Raw genomic sequence first — 23860 nt, 5'->3', positions numbered from 1 at the left:
AGCCCCTAGACTCAAAGATATATAAGGGAGGGTCCTGGCCTCACTTCTTTGTTACACCCTGGACTAAGAAGAATCCCTGCTGGAGTGAGGACTGCTGCGCCAGGAAGGATTGCCAGACTGAAGGAGGCTGACTGCTCCAAGGAACTGCTGCCCCTACCTACTGAGCTGCCCTACTGCCTGCTGACTCTGCCCTGTCAGGGAGACTGGAAATACCACCACCAGAGTGTCTCCACAACACCCCTAAGAAACTACTTTTTCATGGAACAACATTGTTTCAAGGACTGTCTTTTTGGAGGACAGCAACACTCCTAAGGACTGGTTTCTGCACCTCGGTGCCTACAATCAACATCGCTGGTCCTGGGACCTTCAATTACTGCCTCTGCAGCCCTGGGTGGGTAAAGGAACTTTAGTCCCCCCACTGAAGTCGCCGCCGCCAGCCCTAGCCGAGCACGGTATTTAAATCACCCCCGTAGCCATGTGCGCCTGCACCCTAACCCCCGGATTCAACATTGGCCACGAGATCGTCTACTTGCTGCGGGTGCACAGCCTGGGACTCCGTGAGGTCACAAGGGCTGGGAGCGCGATCATCAAGGCTGCGGTTGCGCTCCCAAAGTCCCAGCTGCAGGAGCGAGTGTAAAACTATCTTAATTGCCCCTGAAATCACCGCCATCCCCGGGGGCCTGAGCACGCTGTATGGCGCGGAAGAACGAAGCGCTGTGCGGCAGGAGGCACCACCGCTGCCCGGACCTAGAGGGAGGGTGAAGCGCTGTGCTAAAGGGGCACTGTGTGGCCGTGGCCCACATACTGAGGAGAGCAGCGTTGTACATGCACTAACACCGGCATTTCAAGAACATTCAAAATTGCCTCCCCATAACCAGGAGCTCTTTAGCTTCGTGAGCCTTGGGCACGTCATCCCCAACGTCAAGGGGGAGGCGCGCTGGGATTGGCTCCCACCGGGGCATTGCCCGACAACTAGGGGCTCGACAGGAAGAGGAAGCCGTACTGCCTTTTGAAATGCAAGGTATCGCAGGGAACCTCACCTGCGTTTTAGGGATCAGCTGCTGCATCTGGTGGACCGCTGAACTGGTGGCGGGATCAAGGCTGTGTGGATTGCTGTCTACCCAACGATCGGAGGAACCTCGTGCTTGTGGCAGGTAACGCTCGAAGTGGGGGGTTGGAATTCCAATGGGCGGGGCTGCAAGGGACTGTTGGTCACCCCCCTTCTAAATTGAGCCTGTATCTGACTTTGTTGAGGGCATTGCTGAGGACAGAACGGATTCTCCCAGCCTGGTTAACAGCGGGACGGCCCTCAATTAATAGCGGGCCTGCCCGGAACTGGTATTGGCCTACCTGGCCCCAAAGGATTGGCTGCCCTGGGTGTTTTAAAACGTGACCCCCTCATGGTGGCCCTAGAAATACCACGGGCATGTAATGGGTCACCGGCATTAGGCGCACCATCATGCTGGGAGTATATAGGACAGTATTGGTGAATCCTAGATTACGGAAGGATCGGGCCCATCCCCTGCCACTTAAGGAACTGCTCTGACCCGGATGTTAAGTCATGTCCTGCCAAAGGGGGGGCAAACTCAAAAGGACTGAGAAGAGTGGGTTACCTACGGTACTTGAGGAACTGTGTTCCCCCAGGACTGTCTATTTATGGGACCGTCACAACCTGGTATTGTTGGCAATCGCCTCATAAGTATTATTTGTGGGGGGAACCATTGACTGGGAATGGAATATTCTTGCCTTATTGGATCTTGCCTGATTTCTTTAGATAAAGATATTCTTATTTTTATATAAAACTGGTGTGGTGTTCCTTTTGTGAGTGTCTTTACTGCGTCACCGTTGGTGTGTGTTGCACAAATACTTTACACATTGCCTCTGAAGTTAAGCCTTCCCGCTCTGTGCCAGGCTACCCTGTCAGAAGTGGTGGTCCCTACTTGGACCAGGTTGCATACCCTGGCCAACTAGAGACCCTGGTTCCAACATTGGTGATCGAGCGATGGTATAGGACTTGTGCTTGTGAAACACCGCACAGTGACTCAGTGTACACCGCAGCCCTACAACTGACTCCACTGATTATTTTTTTGTCTACACTCTCCAATTGGCATTTTTATCTTTTTTTAATTCTCCCTGACTGGTTGCTCTTTTTCAAAGTACTTTTGCCTAAGTCCCATTTGATTTTTCTCTACAAACATCTGAGGCTCTACCTAGCAAGATGGAATTTGAGCTGGCCGACCTGGAAACGTACACGGTGGCGCAACTCAAACAGTTTTGCAAGGAGAAAAGGGTGCCCTTCAAGGGAAGCACCAAGAAGGAGGAGCTTCAGAAAGCCTTGAGAGCATGGGTAACAGCCCACCCAGAAGAAGATGGGGACGGGCAGGGACCAGAGCATGACGCCACAGGAAATCTTGACTTACTGCACTTCCAGGGCAGGCAGTTGCGTGTCAGTCAAGACACTGTACTCAGAGGAATTGGAGAACAGGAGAGAGGAGAGACAGCTCAAAATGGAGCTTGCCAAGCTGGAAAAAGAAAGGTGGGCCAGGAAGTCTACCCAGTTCTGTGTGGGAAGTTTGTGGCTATTCCTTAACCTCTGCCTATACTCTCTGGGGTAAGACTAACTACGCTAGTAAAGCTTTAGAGGGCTGGGTGCGGGCAGCAATGTGCATGACTATGAAGGGTTGTATAACTTGTTCTTAAAAGAGCACCTTCTAGAAAGATGTTTTCCAGAGATGCGCCAACACCTGGTTGACTGCAAGTTGACCAATCCTAGGAAGCTTGAGGAGGAGGCGGACACCTGGGTCAGTACCAGGATGTCCAAACGGGGTTCTGGGGGGGTTTCCCAAAGGGGTGGTCAGGGTTCCCACCAGAAGAAAGAGGGGGGAGATAAAAAGAAAGTTCTCCAAAGGCCCCCAAAACAATTCACAAGGGGAAGGGTCTGGGTCCTAGCCCCAATCGGGCCACCAGAAGCCCACTTATCCTGACAAAGGTCAGCAGCCAAGAATTGTCCTGTGCTATGAGTGTGGTGAAATTGGACACTACAAGGGGGATCCCAAGTGTCACAAGAGAGCACCACAGCCCACTGGAGGGAAAAACCCCGGGGTGGCTAGTGTAGCGCTTGGGGAGGAGCAGCCCCTAGATCATGGGGCAGGGCTTGTCCTAGTATCTCTGGGACACACTGAGATGGTTCCTAAGGTCCACGTGCCCCCCAATACTACTAAGTATAGGCAGTGGGTCACCCTCAATGGTCAGGGGGTGGAGGCCCTGAGGGACACAGGTGCCAGCATGACTATGGTAAGGAGTCAGCTGGTGTCCCCGGAGCAAATAATTCCCGACGCATTCCATCCAGTAGTCCCTCTGGGCCGGTCACCCCACGCACCGTGCGCACTCCCCGTGAGTGAGCCCGCTCCCGCCAAGTGCCGCCACTGCTCGCAGCTGTACTCGGCCCTCGACCGCCAGAGCTACTTCCACCCCATTTGCATTTTGTACTCCTGCTAACCTCGCATTTTGCCTCAGTGTATCTCTGCTTTGCTCTCCCCTCTTGTTGTGCTGCATTTTGCCCCCGTGAAACCTTTGCTTTGCTCTGTGACTCTCCTCCTGCTCTCCCCTATTGTTGTGCTGAATTTCACCTCCGTGTTTGCGCCGCCTTGCTCTCTGTGACTCTCCCCCTGCTCCCCCCTTGTTGTTGTGCCCGGCCCCTGCCGCGTCATCCCCCTGCGTATTTTGTACTTCTGCATACTTGCTACTTCTTCGCTGTGTGTATAAAGTTTTCCGCTGTGTTACCCTTCGTCCGCTGTTTACCCCTTGTTTGCTGTGCCCAGTCCCTGCCGCGTTTCCCGCCACCTCCCTGCTCCCTGCCGCTGCCCCCCCTGCGGCCCGCCCCCTTCCCTCGCTCGTCCTTCCCATTTGCCACCCCGCGCCCGCCTCCCAGCTGACCCTCCCTCCCACTGGACCATAAATGGAAGAGTGAACACAGTGGTGAGTAGTGACCATCGTCCCTCTGGGCCGGTCACCCCACGCACCGTGTGCATTCCCCGTGAGTGAGCCCGCTCCCGCCAAGTGCCGCCACTGCTCTTAGCTGTACTCGGCCATGGACCGCCGGAGCTACTTTCGCCCCATTTGCATTTTGTACTCCTGCTAACCTCGCATTTTGCCTCCGTGTATCTCTGCTTTGCTCTCCCCTCTTGTTGTGCTGCATTTTGCCCCCGTGAAACCTTTGCTTTGCTCTGTGACTCTTCTCCTGCTCTCCCCTATTGTTGTGCTGAATTTCACCTCCGTGTTTGCGCTGCCTTGCTCTCTATGACTCTCCCCCTGTTCCCCCCTTGTTGTTGTGCCCGGCCCCTGCCGCGTCATCCCCCTGCGTAGTTTGTACTTCTGCATACTTGCTACTTCTTCGCCGTGTGTATAAAGTTTTCCGTTGTGTTACCCTTCGTCCGCTGTTTACCCCTTGTTTGCTGTGCCCAGTCCCTGCCGCGTTTCCCGCCACCTTCCCGTTCCCCGCCGCTGCCCCCCCTGCGGCCCCGCCCCCTTCCCTTGCTCGTCCTTCCCATTCGCCGCCCCGCGCCCGCCTCCCAGCTGACCCTCCCTCGCTCTGCCCCCCCACTCTCCACATATGGCACAGTGGCAAACGCGCAGCGTTGACGCGCAGCGTTGACGCACAGCGGTCGCGCCCTCTGCGTGCCGAAGGTGCGCCAAAGGTAAGCCCGTCTGCGCCCGTCCGCGCCTGCACCGCGCCCAGTGCCAGAACCCCTGGCCCACGCAGACACCAGCCCACCCGCCGGACCTACGACTCAACCGAACTCTACGCACTCAACGCCGGTAGAATCCCTGGCTGCTACCGAGCCACCCCGAGACGCACCCACAGACCCTTCTGCTGCCACTCCTGCAAGTTCACCTGCATCCGGACCTGCACCACACCAGCACCGACCAAGCCGACCGTCAGCAGCAGGCACCTCAAGTGCATCCTGCTCAACACCCGCTCCGTCCACAGACACGCCGTCGAGCTCTGGAACCTGCTCGACACCACATCTCCAGACGTCGACTTCCTCACGGAAACCTGGATGAACGCCTCCTCAGCGCCCGACATCGCCATCGCCATCCCGGACGGCTACAAGATCATCCGGAGGGACCGCGTCAACCAGACAGGAGGAGGCATCGCCATCATCCACAGGAACTCCATCCGCATCACGACCAACACCGACGACGCCCTCACACCCGCCGAGCACCTGCACTTCCAGATCCACATCAACCCCAAGACGACCCTCAGAGGCACCCTCATCTACAGACCCCCGGGACCACGCTCACAATTCAGCGAAGACATCGCCGACTTCATCAGCCCGCACGCCCTCCCCTCCGCTGACTACATCCTCCTCGGGGACCTCAACTTCCACCTGGAGTACAACAACGACCGCAACACCGCCACCCTTCTGGACAACCTCACTAACCTCGGCCTCAAGCAACTGGTGACCACCCCCACCCACTACGCCGGACACACACTCGACCCCGTCTTCTCATCCAGCAAGGACATCGCCTTCAGCCACGCCACCGGACTCCACTGGACGGACCACAGCTGCGTCCACCTCAGCTTCAGTAGGACCACGATCCACCACCACCAGCAACAGGCTGCACGCAGAAGCTGGAACAACAAGATCACAGCCGACCAGCTCGCGACTTCCCTGAGCAAGAACCTACCCACCAGCGCAAAGAACCCCAGCCAAGCGGCCACCAACCTCACAAAGTGGATCAGCGACTGCGCAGACGACCTCGCCCCACTGAAAACCCCGCCCAGCAGACCCGGCAGCAAGAAAGCCCCATGGTTTACCGACGAACTCAAGAGCTCCAAGAAGAACTGCAGAGCCCTCGAGAAAGCCTGGCGCAGAGACCCTACACCAGACAACATGACCGCCCTCAAGTTCGCCACCCGGAAACACCACCAACTGATCCACGCCACCAAGAAAACTGTATTCAAGGACCGATTGGACAACAACGCACACAACAGCAAGGAACTCTTCAACATCGTCAAAGAGCTCTCCAATCCCAACGCCGGAAACAACATCACCCCCTCGCAAGACCTCTGCAACGCCCTCGCCGCCTACTTCCACAACAAGATCGCGGACATACACAACAGCTTCAGCACTCAACCGACGCACGCCACGACCGAACCACCACCCCCCACCCCCACCCTCCACGCCTGGACCCCGATCAGCACCGAAGACACCCTCCGGACGATGAACTCCATCCACTCCGGATCCCCGACCGACCCCTGCCCTCACCACGTCTTCAACAAGGCCGACGCCATCATCGCACCCCACCTACGGGACAACATCAACACCTCCTTCGACACCGCCACCTTCCCGGAGAGCTGGAAGCACGCCGAACTCAGCGTGCTACTAAAGAAGCCATCAGCCGACCCCACCGACCTCAAGAACTACTGCCTCATCTCGCTGCTCCCGTTTCCTGCAAAAGTCATCGAGAAGACCGTCAACAAACAGCTGGCCGCCTTCCTCGAGACAAAAGGATCCCTCGACCTCTCGCAGTCTGGCTTCCGGGCCAACCACAGTACCGAGACCGCCCTGATCGCAGCAACCGATGACATCCGAGCCCTGCTCGACAACGGAGAAACAGCGGCTCTCATCCTCCTGGACCTCTTCGCGGCCTTCCACACTGTCTGCCACCGCACCCTAGTGCAACGCCTCAGCAACATCGGAATCCAGGAGAAGGCACTGGAGTGGATCATCTCCTTCCTCGCCGGAAGAACTCAGAGAGTCCGCCTCCCCCCATTCAGATCAGAAGCCACCGAAGTCATCTGCGGCGTTCCTCAAGGCTCCTCGCTCAGCCCAACCCTCTTCAACGTCTACATGAGCACCCTCACAGCCATCGCACGCCAGCACAACCTCAACATCATCTCCTACGCCGACGACACCCAGCTGATCCTCTCCCTCACCAACGACCCCGCCACCGCCAGAGCCAACCTACACGAGGGGATGAAAGAGGTCGCCGAATGGATGAAGATCAGCCGCCTGAAACTGAACTCAGACAAGACGGAAGTCCTCATCCTGGGCTCCTCGTCCTCCGCCTGGGACGACTCCTGGTGGCCCCCCGCCCTGGGCACCGCACCCAAACCGACAGATCACGCACGCAACCTGGGCTTCATCCTGGACTCCTCCCTCTCCATGACCAGACAAGTCAACGCCGTCTCCTCGTCGTGCTTCTACATCCTGCGCATGCTACGGAAGATCTTCCGGTGGATCCCCACAGAGACCAGGAAAACGGTCACCCAGGCCCTCGTCACCAGCCGTCTGGACTACGGCAACTCCCTCTACGCCGGAACCACCGCCAAAATCCAGAAGAGACTCCAGCGGATCCAGAATGCCTCAGCACGATTCATCCTGGACATCCCCCGCCGCAACCACATCTCCGGACACCTGGGAGACCTGCACTGGCTCCCGGTCAACAAGAGAATCACCTTCCGTCTTCTCACCCACGCACACAAAGCCCTACACAACCAAGGCCCAGGATACCTCAACAGTCGCCTCAACTTCTACGCTCCGAAACGCCAGCTTCGATCAACCAGCCTCGCCCTCGCCGCCTTCCCCCTGATCCGAAGAGCCACCACAGGGGGAAGGGCCTTCTCCTACCTCGCCGCCAAGACTTGGAACTCCCTCCCGACCCACCTCCGCCTGACCCAGAACCACCTCGCCTTCAGGAAGCAGCTCAAGACCTGGTTGTTCGAACAGTAGCGGACCCCCCCCATGCGCCTTGAGACCCCCCGGGTGAGTAGTGCGCTATATAAATGCTCTGATTGATTGATTGATTGATCCAGTTGTGATGGTTGACAACAGGGAGGGTCACTATCCCGAAGCACAGGTTCCATTTGAGTGGGGAGGGGTTTCAGGCCTGCTCAGAGTTGCTGTGAGCCCTGCCAGGCCAGTGAACTGTCTGTTAGGGAATGACCTTGAGCACACTGCCTGGAAGGAGGTAGAGCTCAAAGCGCATGTGGAGATGCTGGGGTTACCAGAGTGGATCTGTGCTACCACACGGTCCATGGCTGCCCGTAAAGGGAGTCAACCAAGGCTGGAGCCTGGAGAAATGGCTCAGCCAGCTGCTAGAAAGGGAGGAACCCGAGGGCGTGGGAAGCCCTCCCTGGGGCGGTCACCCCATGAGATGGATGGGGCACCTGAGGAGGTCGCACCGGAGTCCACGGAGGGGACGTGGCTCCCTTGGGGGACCTACCTACCCCTGCAGGGTGGCAGGTGGAAGGAGGGCCCACCAGGGAGGAGTTTTTCCGGGCACAGAAGGAGTGCCTCACTCTTGAGGGCATGAGGCGACAGGCCGAAGCCCACGCAGCAGGCAATACCTCCGCAAAGTATCATATTTACTGGGAGTACGGGCTCCTTTACAGTTGCCCAAGGCTCCTGTGCATGGGTCATCAAGGGCCTTAGTGGTTCCCCAGTGCTATAGGGTCTTTCTTCTGGAATTGGCTCATGAGATCCAGTTGGCAGGACACTTGGGGCAAGACAAGAACTTTGCTAGGGTTGTCCCACATTTTAATTGGCCACAGATGAGGATCTCTTCAAATTAAGGTTAAGAGCATGAGATTTCTCCAAATTAATACGATAGCCCGAAGCGCCTCGAAAAAGGCCAAGAGTTCAGCCACTGCAGGCGGGGAAGACGACGTAGAGGATAGAAATAGCAACAGTTAATCAGCAAAGAAGGAGGCCTTGTGTTACATCCCTCCCATAGGGATCCCCCAGATATCCCGGTGGCAGCAGATGGAGCAGATGGAGATTAGCCAGGGGTTTAACAGCAAGTGCAAAAAGAAGGGGAGAAAGCGGGCACCCCTGTCGGGTACCCCGCTGAATAGAAATAGGGGCAGTGGTAGAGCCATTAAAATGTATACGAGTAGTAGGTTTGGCATAAGGGGCCATCAATTTATATATAAAGCCCAGTCCCAAGCCAATCTTCAGAGGAACCGCCCGTAGGAAGCCCCATTCCACGTGGTCAAACGCCTTCTCGGCGTCAAGGGAGACTAAACAGGCGGGGATGGCTCGGATACACAGTTTTTCCACCAGGTGGGCAATGCACCGGATGTTATAAGCACCCTGACAATGCCGAATAAATCCCACCTGGTCGGGGTCAATAAGTCTCGGTAGATGGAGTTCCAGCCTATTCGCTAGAATTTTTGTGAAGAGTTCAGCGTCAGTGTTTAAAAAAGCAATGGGGTGGAAGGAAGCCGCCAAAGTCGGGTCCTTTCCAGGCTTAGGGACAAGGACAATCTCAGCCTTATTCATCATGGGTGAGAGGCACGTAGCATCCGTAAAACTATTAAAGAGATGGAGTAGATGTTCCCGTAGCAGCGGATAAAAGCATGGATAAAAAGTAAGTGGAAGACAATCAGGTCCCGCCGTCTTGCCCGTCAGGAGTTACTTCAGGGCTTTAGCAAGCTCATCCTGAGAGATAGGTTCGTCAAGCACCCCCTTAAAGTAAGGGTCAATCGGATTCCAAGGGCAGACATCAAAAAACTTCTCCACCACCTCCGGGGAGCAAGGAGCCTGAGCATAAAGCTCCTTGTAGAAGGCGATGAGGATATTGCCCTTGTCCCTCTCCGTGGTGGCCCAAGAGCCATAAGGACCTCTGAGCTTGGAGATGTGAGAGCGAGCAGTCTGGGCTCTTAAGCGACAAGCCAAGCACGCTCCAACCTTGTCGTCCCCGACGTAGAATTTCTGTTTAAGGTTGACAAGCAGTCGTTCAGCCTTGTTAGTGTGTCCAAGCAGAGTTGGCCACGCAGGGCAGTCAGACTGTTTATTAGCAAGAGATGGAGAGGCATGGTTCACACGTTTCAGGTCTTTAATATCGCGGGAAAGAGTGATCTCAACCAAGCGGGCCTCGAGGGTACGGGCAATGGATATAGAGGTGATGACCCCTCGAATAGTAGCCTTGAAGGCATCCCATCGAAAATCCTCAGGCGTATCCTCAAGGGTATTAGATGCAAAGAAAGATTGATTCTCTTTCCGGATATCTGCCACGTCCACCGGGTCGCGCAGGGCTTGAAGAGGCAGGCGCCATCGTGGCAGGGGATCATCTCGAAGTGCGGGGAGTACATGCATAATCAGGACATGCGCATGATCAGAGATAGAAATGTCTGAAATATCCGCCGCGCAGAGATCCCGCACCAGGGGGAGCGAGAGCAAAAAGTGATCAATCCGCGAATATGAACGGTGAACGTGGGAATAGAAGGAGTAATCCCTGGAATACGGATGAAGATATCTCCAGGCATCGACCAAGCCAAAGTGAGTAATTGCATTTTTAAGTTGCGCCAACATCGCCTCTGAGACCTGGTGCGTCTGTGCCGTACAATCCCACTCGGGAACCCAAACTAAGTTAAAGTCGTCTCCGAGAACAATAGGGGTAGAGAATGCACGCACTAACGTCCCCAACTGCTGCCACAGATACACGTCCTGTATCTAATTGGGGCGTAGATATTAACAAAAGTGCAGGAGCTCCGACCCCTAGCCATATCAATTTTTAAAAATCTCCCCTCATCCTCAGCTATGCATTGGGAGGAGGTTGCTCGCCAGCCAGACTTAAAAAGAAGCACCACCCCCCAGTCTTGGTATGAGAACTTGCCCAAAACTGGGTGGGATATTTGCGGTCGGACATGAGATGAGTATCAGAGGAAAGCAGGTGAGTCTCCTGAAGAAAAATCACATCACGATCGTGCTAAGAGAGATAGCGCCAAAGCTGGCAACGTTTAGCGGGAGAGTTGAGGCCCTTTACGTTAAGGGAGAGGAAAGTAACAGTGCGAGTCATTGTGTAGGAGAAAGGGTGCAGCCCGCATTAGGGCCAGCAGCAAGCAGGAAGAGGCAGAAGAAAGACATAAAAGATAAACTGGCCAACTGGGTCTCAGTAATGCAGAGTCAAAAAGGGACAATCCAATATCCTGAAGACGGACCATCCTGGAGAAGTCACTCCCTTATAGGACTCCATCAAGGGGAGGTGTTGGACACACACGAGGTACAGAGCCTCCGTCGGCAGCATCCCGTGCAGATCTAGAAATTAGGCACACTGAAGTCCAGTCACTGGGTTCTAGAGAAGGGGCCCCACTGAAAAGGCCCAGGATGAAGGCAGAGACAAAAACGTCAAGGCGTCGGAGGTGGCTAGTTCGCAAGGGACGGAGAGGCACTTAGAGCCGCACCTGTTTAATGGCCTCCTGTCTAGCCTGTGCGGAGTCAAGGTCTCTGGAGAGGCGCCTAGAACGAGGTGGAGGAACAGTGGACGACTCCGGTTGAAGAGAGCCCATAGGACGAGTACCAGAAGGTGGAGGATCATCGCTTTCAGGGTCAATAGGAAGATGGAGAAGACGCATTCCAACCACAGTACACTACACTGCCGAAGACTTAAAAGCATTCAATTTAAGACATTTGCCAACTACGCTACTGGCGATCCCAAAGAATCTACCCTGGCTACATGTAAGGACAGAAAACGTGCCCAAAAAGAACCTGGCAGAGAAGACCAAATTTGCTAGCTGGTGCATTCTGTTCCAGGACCCCTAACGAGAAAGCTATCCTCACATGTTGGCAGGAACTATCATCTCTCAGACATTTAATCCTTAAGGAAACAGTTTACTTAGAGGAACAACGTATGACTGCTGCAAAGACATCCTGTCAACCTTGAAAATACAGTGCTCCTTTGGTTCTAGCAATCCAATGACAACTCACACAATTATATCAGATACATCAGATCTGCCACCGTCAAGTGAACGAGGGTGGTCCGCTTCCACCCAGCAGGGAGGGACTCATCACTCCTAGCTCTCCCTCAGTACAAAACAAGACCGAGCCTCAGAAGCCAGTCTCAATAAAGCTGTCATTTCATGGAATGTCACAGAGACAAAGTCCACTACCTCAAACAAAGAAACACAAGCCTTTCCCCTGAGTGGCGATATGCTGTGTCTGCAAGAGACTTGGGCTTCTGCACCACTATTAATCCCAGGCTTTACTGAAATTTAGCTCCCTGCCAAGAAGATCAATCTTTTTGGCAGGCCCTCCAGAGGTGTTTCCACTTACAGAAATCTGGCGCTAGACATAACAGCTGACTTGACCCTAACAATGTATCTCCAAGGGATAAAGATAAATAGGATGAATACACCCATAAGAAAGATAAATAGGATGAATACACCCATATTACGAATCATTGTGTACTTTAACTGCAGAGACTGTCCAAGAATAGACAAGATGGAGAACTAGTGCTTGCCTTGGAAAACCTAATCCACGCCCATCCCTCTGGAGAGTTACTCATCACCGGGGGACATCAACACACGCAGGGTGAGGGAATACCAGATGCAGCAGGGAGCATGCTAAACACATTCCTTAAAACTTACTGGCTAACCTCAGCACAAAAAAGGTCCTCCAGGGTAAACCTCCCAATGTTTTTCAATAATGAGTCTACATTAGATTATTTGCTCCTAAACAACCCCTCTTCTCCCAGCTATCAGACTTTTTAATTGATCTACAGGAAACTAGTGACCATTCCCATTAATTGCCACATTCGTACAGCAGCCATGGCTGGTTCAGACAATAGACGTCCTAGGCACCTAATGGGTTAAGAAACCTATAAGCTCCTAGAAAGAGTAACATGGAGGAAGGTAAATACTAAGAACCTGGCAGCCTGGATGTCAAAATGGTTACGGGGCAGTAATCATACCTCTGGTGCAAATACCTTTCTGTAGTGGCCTAAAATGATGGCAGCTCTGCACAACCTACTGCACGGGGGAACAAAAAGTAAACACAGGGCACGTATGGAATAGATCCGTTCCCCCACCACCACTACAGCACGGCTGCGAAAGACAGCAAGAGTAACCTCTGGAAGGCCAAGCAGCACATTCACGAAATAGGACCTTGGAACATCTTAGCCATCGCCAGGAAGCAGCATTACCAACTACTATGGCAACATAAGCAACAACAAGTGGAGGAGTAATGGCTACATGTCAAATTACTGTAATATTGCAATGAGTTGGACTTGTGGAAATGTATCAACAGCCTAAAGGGACACTCCATAGATAATTGCAGTGGTGTTTCGGCCATATCCTGGGTCAGTCACGTCAAGAACTTGCACTGTAACCCTCCAAATGCGGCGAATAGCTCCAACTGGACCATGCCTCAGAGAATCCCACAACAGAACTGTGCATCCCCTAAAGCTGACAATCAGCCTCATAGGAACCATACTTCACCTCTGACATTTGTGAAGTATACCTGCGTTGCTAAATTACTGAAAAGACTAAGAAGCAACGGGGACCCAGGATCAAACAGGCTCCCTGACTCCTTATTCGCCCCATTATGCCAATACTGCTTTACAATTGCCACTATTCCATAGTGCCCACACCGTCATCCGCTCCCCATTGCATTGTATACACTTGCCCATATAATGATTACACAGGACACATTGTTATGGGTAAAGAACTGCTGCAGGTTTATTTTCATACAACAAAAGTATGACGTTTTAGTGGGTTATCTTGCGGGTGATCCAGGGCAGGCAGCCCCTCGCTGCCCTGCCTGCCGAATGAGTCAGCCAGCACGGTGGGTCAACGCCCAGACAGTGCAGCACCTTGTAGATCCTTATCTTATACTCCCGCCCCTTTCAGGGCGGAGCGGTATGGCACACCCCCGGTTGGTTCAGGCCCCCCAACCGCCCGAAGGACTAACGGGGCGGCGGCGTGGTTTCCCGGAACCTCCTCCAGCTCCAGGTCTTTGGCTCAGGCACCCTTACTGTGCCAGGCAGAGGTACCCTTACTGTACCGGTCTGCCGCAGAGGTACCCTTACTGTACCTGTCTGCCTCCAGATCGCCCTATAACTCCGCCACAGCTCTGAAGGAGGCTACCGTCGATGACAGAGCCCCCCACCTCTGTGTTCCCTACTTGCATCCCACAGCTTCACGGGCATCCTGCACATCCAGGAGGAACATATCCATCCCGACTTTGCCACATTGACCAGACAACTTCATGGTTATGTTCAAATTATCCCTGGCGCCCCTGACAATGGCGTCTCAACAGGTCTGAAGAATTAGTGCAAGGTGTCCCTCTTAAGCCATTGCTCCTTTCGTGAAGTGCCAACCTACAGATGGCCGGACCCTGCTATCCACCTGTAACCCTGGATACTTATACCAGTAATGGTTTCTCAATACCAGATGGTGGGTCACATGTCTAGCTATAGCCCCTTCATGGTGGATTCGGAGGGGACCCATCAGTGTCCCTGCCGAAGGTTTCACCCTCTGCGGCCCTATAAGCCCTAGCCCGTCCCTTAAAGACACCTCACCGCCTGCTCTCCCCCACTGCCTCGTGATGGGGATTTTGGCCCCAGCACCTTTTATCCCCTTTGCAGGCTCCAGCTAGTGTGAGCGGCTGTCCCTGACCTACGAGGCACACAATGGCCATCTCCCACCTTGGGGACTATCCTGCCCTTCTGGCTTTAGCGCCGGTGTTATTATCAGGGCTGGGATATCTCATGGGCGGTGGGCTTGAGCATCCGTTTCTTGGTGCATGCCTGCAACCTTAATGTAATCACCTTATTTGTGTAAGCCCCTGCCTGGCAGCAAGCTTAGTTAGGCCCTTGTTGAAATCACCTGCCTGTGCATGCCGGCCAAGCTATCTACCTAGGCGTCCTGTCCTTAGCTGCAAAGCTTACCTCTCTTGGCATGTCACTAATTGTCCCCCTCATGCATTGAAGGTTCCTTTGAGATCTACTTAGACAATCTCCCTTCCAGTACCGTGCAGAGTAGCTATCCCGTCAGACTCGTGACCAGTCACCCTATTGGGCATTCGTTGGATCCCAGGCGGTCGTTGACACGCGCTCTGTTTGTTCAGATGTAATCCAGTTGGGCAACTTGGAACACTACTACTTTCTCACTATGCACATTTGGGCATGTAATTATGGCCTAAGAACTCCCCACCCTAGACTGAATAACCACTAATTAAATCAACTCAGGCCGTACGCTTACTGGTGCACCTAGCCCATGGCCCTCCACTGCGTGTTAACCCTGCAGTTCGCATTGAGACTGTTATTACTTGCCCCCATCTAGACATGGAGCACACATCTTCAACCAGGCCAACTGTTTGCTTACTGCATGCTTCTTAGCTGCCTAACTTAAATAAGCTACCGAATAGCGCAAACTCCCCCGGGGATCAGAGTGCTTTACAATCGCACCAGTCGCATTACAGAGGCGCACATTTTTTAATTCTGAGCCTTTACCCGGACTATAACCTGGGTCTCCAGCTTCAGAGTCGGCCGCCCTAGCCGCTAAGCTACCCTCGAACGGCGATAGCTTCCTTGCCTAGCCAGCTGAGACCTAGCCGCCCCACCCATGTCCGCCCGGTCTCCCATGCCCTTTGTGACATTTCCATCTCTTCGATGCATTATGAGTGACCTTAAGGCTCAGAATGACCTTTATTGCTGGCAAATAACAATGAGGATAAGGGAGACCCCTTACAGTAATTACTAACATTTGCCCGCAAGGAACCTAAGAATACCATGGATTGGGCCGCCCTTGTGGGATACCCGATCTTGCAGTGTGCATGTGTGAGACAGCCATATGTACGATACTTTGGGAGATACACTGCCTGGTAGGTATGAAACTGACGTAGCTCAGATGGAGCAGGGTATAACAAATGTCCACAGTCAGTCCGAAAAGCCTGGGGGCACTCCCTTAAGGCTTAGGATCCTAGCCCGGAGCACGCCCTGGCAATTTCTGCTTCCATTCCCACCTGTCCTTGTCAGAGTGGTGCCTGTGTAATTGATCTGATTGTCCTGTTCCAAGGCGTGGTTTGACCATTATCACGTGAAACCCAAGCGTTTCTGAAAGAAAGATCACCACCATGAAAAACGTCCTTAACCAGCACTGACCGGTAAGCCTATTGCTAACTCGATCGCCAGGATCAGACCCATTACTTGCGCTCCAGTTGATGTAGAAAAGACTCATTCCAATATTGCACAGGGATGCATGATGTGCCCAGACTCACCATTTATTTAGCACAACGCATTACTATCTGTCACAGGGGATGCCGTATTTGCCCCCACCCTGCCAATGCTAATCGCGCGAGCACCCGGATTTATTTCTTAGTAAAACAACAAATAGCCCAGACTCATCAGTTGTTCTAAGAGAGAAAACAACCCATTCTTGCACAGGAACTACCTTCTCTGCTCAGAATCACCAATCGACTACCAATGTATTACTTACATGGGGCGTAACCTGCGCGCCCTCAAAAAGGGACAGTAGTGACTCCTGGGTGGACCAAACCCTAGCCCAGTGCCCCCCCCCCCAGTGTGCATGACCCTTATACCTGTTGATATTTCTGGTGCCCCCCCATGTGAGTCGGGCGGTTCTCCAGCGCGGTTCCTGCATGTGGGACATCAAACATCTTTTAGAAGCCCTACCCCCCCGAATATACCACTATGTATTCTCCGCAATGAGGCAGGGGCCCTCAATGTCCCCCATGTTACCAAGGCCAAGCCTGTTTGTCAGTTAAGAGAACTAGCTTGCCCCGATGTATTCTCTGAGAAAATGGGTGTGGCCACGCTTGTGTACTGACCGAGGTAGTAGTGCAGTGTGTCTTGGAAATGAGTCATTTATTCGGGTGATGAGCCTGATAATGACCAAAGTGTGTGTGATTTAGTATCACTCGACCCCTTACCATTCTGCCCAGGAACCTTCCTCATCACAGGCCTCCAAACTGACCTACCTCCAAGTTCTCCTCCTTTAATGGCACTTCTAACTACAATTAATGCCATTTCCATTATCTGCAGAAACCCTTTTTATTGTAGCAAGTTCTATTCTCCAGGGCAATGGAAGTGTCTTCCCCTAGTGTTCCTGTGGTTAGAGAGTCCGCCATTTACTGCAGTATTATCCTTCTAACTGTTTTTGGTACTCTTTTGTAACCTGTACATGTCCCTTTCATCTTGAAATGCAGTGTTTGCTACCTCTTACGTTGTGTCTGCTTCTGTTACTTGCACAGGTGCCACCCTTACTTCGTAACGTTTGTTCTCGTGTATGACTGTCTGCCCTGTATTGCTGTCTTCTACCTCTACTTGTACTTTGTACTCTTTTGTAACTTGCACTCTTGTAACGTTCTCCTCCTATAAAGACACTTCTAACTATAACATGCCCTCTCTATTATCTGAAGGAAGACCTTTTTAGAAACCTTGTCCATGGAAGTGTCTTCCCAGTGTGTTCTTGTGGGTTGAGAGTCTGCCCTTTAGTGCCGTATTACCCTTTGTCCTGTGTTTGGTACTCTTTTACAACATGCACATGTCACCTTTCTCTAGTAACACACTGTTGGCAGTATTTTACCTCTACTTGACTTCATACGCTTTCGAGCACGAGAGCGTGACTTGCCCAAAATCATTGGAAGTGAACGCGACCATGGTGCGACCCTGATAACGCACCAAAGACATCAGCGCTAACTCCACCCGAAAGAAAGAAGCACTTCCAAGCGCAGTTTATACATTGCATGTTCCGGCAGGTGTGAGTTGCGCATTTTGACTGGAATCACCTAATTTGACCACGAGCCTTAGGCTCGAACCCTGGTTCTAGCACCCAAGTCGGCAGTGTGGACTCGGCCCATGCGTAAGGAGCGCTTAAATGCGCAGTAATTTATCACCCATACCAGGCACATGCACGGTCAGTGAGTTGCACAAAATCACTGCATGTGAACGCGGCCCTGGGGCAGAGACCAATAGTTATCCAGCGCAAAATCAATAAACATGATCACCTTGTGACACTGAAAAGGAGGGGCTGTTATAAAATTAACTGCTTCCATCTCTGTTGTATTTTTATAGATAATAGGGTTGGACCCATGTAGTCAGTGGGACCTTGGTAATTAGTCGGTATATATAGAAGTGGTCCCAGACCAAACACAAAAGGATTTAAAAGATCACAGTGTTTAAATTAAATTAATCCAAAAAATAAATCAAAGTGCAAGGTGTTTTTATTTTCACCGCACCATTATAATCAATCAATGATCCAAAAATCAATGGAAAATATATACACAATATACACAAGTTCAATGCGCCCACAGGGAAAAGGGAGAGAGTGCAGGGGAAGGGGTACACATTTTATGATAGTTATACATCACTAATCAAAGTTTCTCATGTGCATAAATCTACAGATCACCATCACAAAAGTCATAGATCCCCATACGAGGGGTCAAAAACAGTGTACAAACATCAAAGAACGTTTCAAATAGAAGCTCCTAATCAGCTGTATACATCAGGCTATCCTTAGGAGTTCAAGTTTGTAGAAGAAAGTCTACGTTTCGACCCAGAAAATGTAGGACAGTAGATCCTTACTACGCGGGTCTTCGTCAGGACGTGAAGGGAGGGAGGAAGGTAGGGTGGGGCTGTTCCTGGTGAGAAATCAAAAAGCGGCCTGAAAAAACGTGGTCCTTGTCATAGCTGTAACGTAATTGTAGCGGTTGTTGTCCATATCTATGCATTAAGGCATGGTTGGATCTGAGGAATCAATCGTTTTAATCTTTGTTATCTCCTCCGTCAATGCGGGGTAAATTAATTTGATCCTGGAAGTCAGATTATCACTTTGACATATCCTGAAAGATTTGTGGGTTGAGTAGCATGCGAGTCAGCGTCTTACTCCGTCAAACTAGAACCAGGAAGGACAGCTGATTAGGAGCTTCTATTTGAAACGTTCTTTGATGTTTGTACACTGTTTTTGACCCCTCGTATGGGGATCTATGACTTTTGTGATGGTGATCTGTAGATTTATTTTCCATCTCTGTTGTGTTCTTAAAATTACAACAGGGGTTGCCGAATCCGGTTTCAGAGTGCTTCTGTAGCACCAGTTATGTTACATGAAGACTTTCTCCTCCCCTTAGGCCCGTTGAATTAAGTGATTTGCCCAGAAGCACAGATGTTTCGCGTCATTAACGAGACTCGAAACCAGATACCCAGGTCCGAGGTAACAGCGTCAAACACGAATAATAGACCCCACATGTAAGAAGCGGATCTATTACTGGAAATCATATTTGGATCTACATACGTGTTGGTATCTTGTGATGTTAAAGGGCATAACTCGCTTCATTCACGCCTGTAGATAGCTCTATTCTATTGGAATAAACTCCCTTTAGCCAGGTTTTGTACCCTCTGGCAGATAGCCAGCAGATGGCGATGGGTGGATGCCAAAGTTAGAGAATGTACACTTGTCGGGGGCCATGAACTTTTTGCTTTAGCTATTCTGTGTGGTTTTTGGCAATGTGACTAAAAGCTATCTTTTGGCTCAGTCTTTCTATTGCAATATAAAGTCGAAATAGAAGGACCCAGTACGTTTTACACCCAGAGGAGGTGCGGAGCCATGAGTAACTATGGGCAAATACCGCAAGTATTGCGTCCGCTGTCTTGTAAATGCATTTATAGCCGGGGCCACTGTAATTATGTGGCAGGAAATGATACAAATTATGCAGCAAGGTTGAGTTCACCGGGCGCCACCGAAGCCCTCCTGATTCAGCATGATGTGTCTGCCGAGAAGCCAAGCAACCACAAATATATCGAGCTAACTCGGCTCCCTTTCACCACTACAAGTTGTGGAAGCCCCAAATAACCACAGCGAAGCCTTGTGAAAGTTAACTTCTCTTTATTCACCGGAGCACCGGGAACAACTTCTGCCTCTTCCCGCGGTCGGCGCCAACTAACTAAAATGGCCGCCTACCGCTTCCGGTCCCACCCTTCCGGTTCCTGCCTACGTGACGCTAGACCGTGACCACATATCTCCCCCCTTTTGGTTCAATGACACAACAAAATTTTATAGTCCTTACTTGTAGTCCATTTCAAAGTCTTTGAACTTAACCGGGATCTTTACTTCCCTTCCTGCTCTCGTCTTCTTCACGTCGTCTTTCATTTTGCCACTCTGCACCTCCTGGTCACTCCTTCCACTAGTCTCTTCCGCGATTCTTTCCTTCACTTCCCTGGCCGACCTTTCCTTGCTCCCGCCTTCTATTCCTTCTTCTACTCCATCTCCTTCTTTCCCTTCCGTGCTGCTCTCTTCAACTTGCTTCAATCTTTCTTCTACATTTCCCTTATTCCTTCCATCACTTTCTTCTTCTCCTTCTCCTACATTCTCCAAGCCTTCCTTCATCTCTGCTCCCCACTTCAAGATCTTGTTGCATTTCGCCATTCTGTCCTGCGACCATACTTTGCCATCACTAAGTAATGCCGAACGGGCATACGGCTCTACAACTCGCAGGGGCGGTGAGAACTTGCTCTCTCCTTTCCTTCTTAGGATGGCTGACTTTACCCGGACCCAGTCGCCTTTCTCCAACTCCACTCCTTGCACATTATGTCTCTTGTTGAAGTGCTCCGTGTACACTTCTTGCGCTCTTTCCAGGTTCTTCCTGACCACCGCAGGTGACCACTTGCTCTGTACCACCAATTTCCTCCACGCCATATTGTCCTTCGTGAAGGCCTCCCTTCCTCTCAATACTTTGAAGGGACTGTACCCCGTGCTACCTGGAGTGATTCGGTAGGCCGATAACATCTTCAGTAATTCTCTCTCCCAGTCCAGCCCATCATTAATGGCCGCTTGGATTGTGCCCATAATCACTCGGTTTAAGCGTTCAACTTGAACGTTGCCCGCTGGATGATAGATGGGGGTATGATTTACCACAATGCCGTTCCTGGTTGTAAACTCTTCCCACTTCGAAGACACAAACTGCGGTCCGTTGTCGCAAGTAATGACTTTGGGGATTCCTTCCCTGATGAAAACATTTCGCAGAAAGTCTACCACCGCTTCTGTGTCCACCTTCTCTTTTATAGCCACTTCGGGCCATTTGGAAAACCTGTCAACCATGACGATGGCATATTTCTGCACTCCTTCCTTGTTGAGGACAGGTCCCATGATGTCGACAGACACCATTTGCCATGGACCGTCCGGTATCGGGAATTTTCCTAAAGCAGGTCTCATCACGCTCTGGGATTTGTCGGCCTTGGCACACGACTCGCATGCTCTCACATGTCTTTCAACTTGGGCATCGATGGCCGGCCACCAGTACGCCTGCCTGGCTAAGGCCTTGGTTTTTGTGATTCCCTGGTGCCCTTCATGTAGAAGCACCAACAAATGTTCAATTATGCCTTGCGGTGGGACCACTTTGTCGCCTCTCAGGAGAAATACTGAGTTGTCTGCCAAAGACAGTTCTTCTCTTACTTCCCAGGACCATCTCAGTGTGTCCTTTAGGTGCCTCTTTTCTGGCCATCCGTGCGTGACATATGCCTTGATCACTTCTAGGTCTTCGTCTGCCTTGTAGGCCTCTTCCCAGTCTTGTGCGCTAATCACCTTTTCCAGGTCTTGAATGGTGGCCACCACGTATCCTTCCCACCTTGGGCGTTCCTGTTCCTCTGCCGTCTCCATGGCTGCCGCTCGACTTAGAAAATCAGCTACTTTGTTCTGCGGTCCTGGTATGTGTTCTACTACATACACAAAGTCTAACAAACGCAGTGTCATTTTGGCAATCCTCGGGGTGGCGTGTGCATGTCCGCTGGACGTCAGTACCTTGACCAGCGGTTTATGGTCAGTTCTCACAAGGAATTTTGCGCCCCACAGATACTGCCTGAACCTCTCCATCGCCCATACGACAGCCAGCATCTCTTTCTCAATGACGCTAAACTTCCCTTCGTTTGGCGCCAGGGACCTTGAGGCAAAACATACGGTGGATATTTCCCCTTTTTCTGACCGTTGCATTAGCACCGCTCCCAGACCTCGGTCACTCGCGTCTGTTGTTAATATAGATTCCGCATCTGGGTCGAATCCCTTGAGGGGAATTGCGTTGCTCATCTCCTGTTTTAGAGTCTCAAATTTGGTCTGCTCCTCCTCGTTCCACTGGAATCCGTTCTTCTCTTTCAACAGTTGGCTTAAGTGATGAGTTTTCGTGGCGAAGTGGGGAATGAATTTGCTGTAAAATTCAGCCATTCCCAAGAATGACCGGACATCCTCCTTCTTGCACAGGGCAGGAGCACTCAAAATGGCTTGCATATTTGATCTTTTAGGTTCAATCCCCTTTCCGCTCACTTCGTGTCCCAAATATGTGTCAGATTGTACTCCCAACCTGCATTTTGACCACTCCGCCGTCAGTCCATTTTCTTGCAGTGTGCGTAGTACCATGTGCAGCTTCTCATCGTGTTCCACTTTCGTTTCACCCATGACCAGGATGTCATCCTGAAAGAACTGGATCCCTTTTTCTTTCCGGAATAGTCTGTGCATAAGTTTTTGGAATACTGCCGCCGCTGAGGCCAAGCCAAACGGCACCCGTACAAACTCATAGCATCCGAAGGGAGTTATGAACGACGTGAGGTGACTGCATGATGATTGCAATTTGACTTGGTGATAGGCTGATGACAAATCTATCGTGGAGAACCACCGTTTGCCTTTGGTCTTTGCCAACATCTTGCTGATATGTGGTAATGGAAACTTGTCAACTATGATATTTTTATTGAGTTCTCTGAGGTCCACGCATAGTCTCACCCTTCCGTTGGGCTTCTGTACCACTACCAGGGGCAAAAGCCATTCCGCACTCTCTATGGCTCTAATGACTCCTTCCTTTTCCAACCTGTCCAGTTCTGCTTGTACTGCCTCTCTGCACCGGAACGGGATGTTCCTCACTTTGTGGACCACAGCTATTGTTCCTTCTTTCAGCTTTATAAGGTGTCTGTACTTGATTAGTTCTCCTATTTGACCATTGAAAACCTTGGGGTATGACTCCTGCCAGGACCCTCCTTTGCTTTCTCCTTCCCTGTCCATCAATAATATCTTCTCTACTCCGCCTGGATTCAACAGTATGCCCAGTGCTCCTTGGTCCTTCCAGCTGAGCACTGACGGCCCTTTCTCGGCAATGTATAGTTGACAATTTGCCTGGCGTCCTCTAAAGTCGAACAACAAGGGGCAATACCCTAACATTGGGATCCTTTGTCCTGTATACGTTACAGGCCTCAAGTCCATTGGTCGTAATCCTTCTTCCCTTTGGGCCCCAAACTTCTCTTCCCAGACCTTCCTTTGTATTATGGAGATGGGTGCTCCACTGTCTGCGATCATTTCCATTGACACTCCTCCAATGCTCATCGTGAGTTTGGGTTTGTCTGTTTCTTCGCCATCCATTTCTAGTACTTGCACATCGATGTAGAGGATTTCTTCCGAGTCCCCTTCTTCTTCCTGGCTCTCTACATCTTCCTGTTGTTCCTGGTCCACGTATTTTACTCTGGTTCCTCTGGGTTTTCGGCAGCACACCTTTTCGTAGTGCCCAAATACGCTACAGAATGAGCACCTGGCTCTGAATGCGGGGCATGCTTTATCATTGCCTAAGTGCGACATGCTGCCACATCTATAACAACTCGGTCTGCCACCGTTGCTAGTCTTCTGTTCTGCATGGCTAGTTTGGGGTGTCCGTTTTCCGTCTTGTCCCTTTTGTTGGTCCCTTGGTCTCGCTCTTTCGTTCCTTGCTGGTGCAGTGATCTTACATACGGTTTGCGTTCCTCCTGCTTCTTTCCGGGCTGCTTGCGTGCACCTCTTTGACATTTCTGCCTTTTTCACCATAGCCAATACTTCTTTCAGGGGAGCGTCACCGTTGACCCACAACTTTTCCTGAATGTGAGTGCTGGACGTGTGCATAATGATTTGGTCTCTAATTAGGTCATCGTGCAGCGTTCCAAATTTGCACGTCAAGGCTAACTTTTGTAGTGCCACCACATATTCGTCCACCGATTCTCCTCCTTTCTGCTTCCTCTGGAAGAAGTTGTGTCTGTCTATTGCCACACAAACTACTGGCCTGTAGTGTGCGTCTAGGTCTGCGATGGCATGACCGAACACGTCCGTGTTCGC

The 23860-nt window shown here is 51.6% G+C and overlaps 1 protein-coding gene across 1 annotated transcript in view; it reads right to left on the bottom strand.

Moving 5' to 3' along the window:
- LOC147696880 (N-acetylated-alpha-linked acidic dipeptidase 2-like) overlaps window positions 1-23860 on the bottom strand; it is a 443587-nt gene that overhangs the window by 227259 nt on the left and 192468 nt on the right. The gene's annotated exons all lie outside the window — the stretch shown is intronic.

Source organism: Lissotriton vulgaris, chromosome 8 (genome assembly GCF_964263255.1).
Source record: "Lissotriton vulgaris chromosome 8, aLisVul1.2, whole genome shotgun sequence".
Classification (NCBI taxonomy): domain Eukaryota; kingdom Metazoa; phylum Chordata; class Amphibia; order Caudata; family Salamandridae; genus Lissotriton; species Lissotriton vulgaris.
Note: the sequence above shows the minus strand (reverse complement) of the source record. Positions and strands in the feature narration are given on the sequence as shown.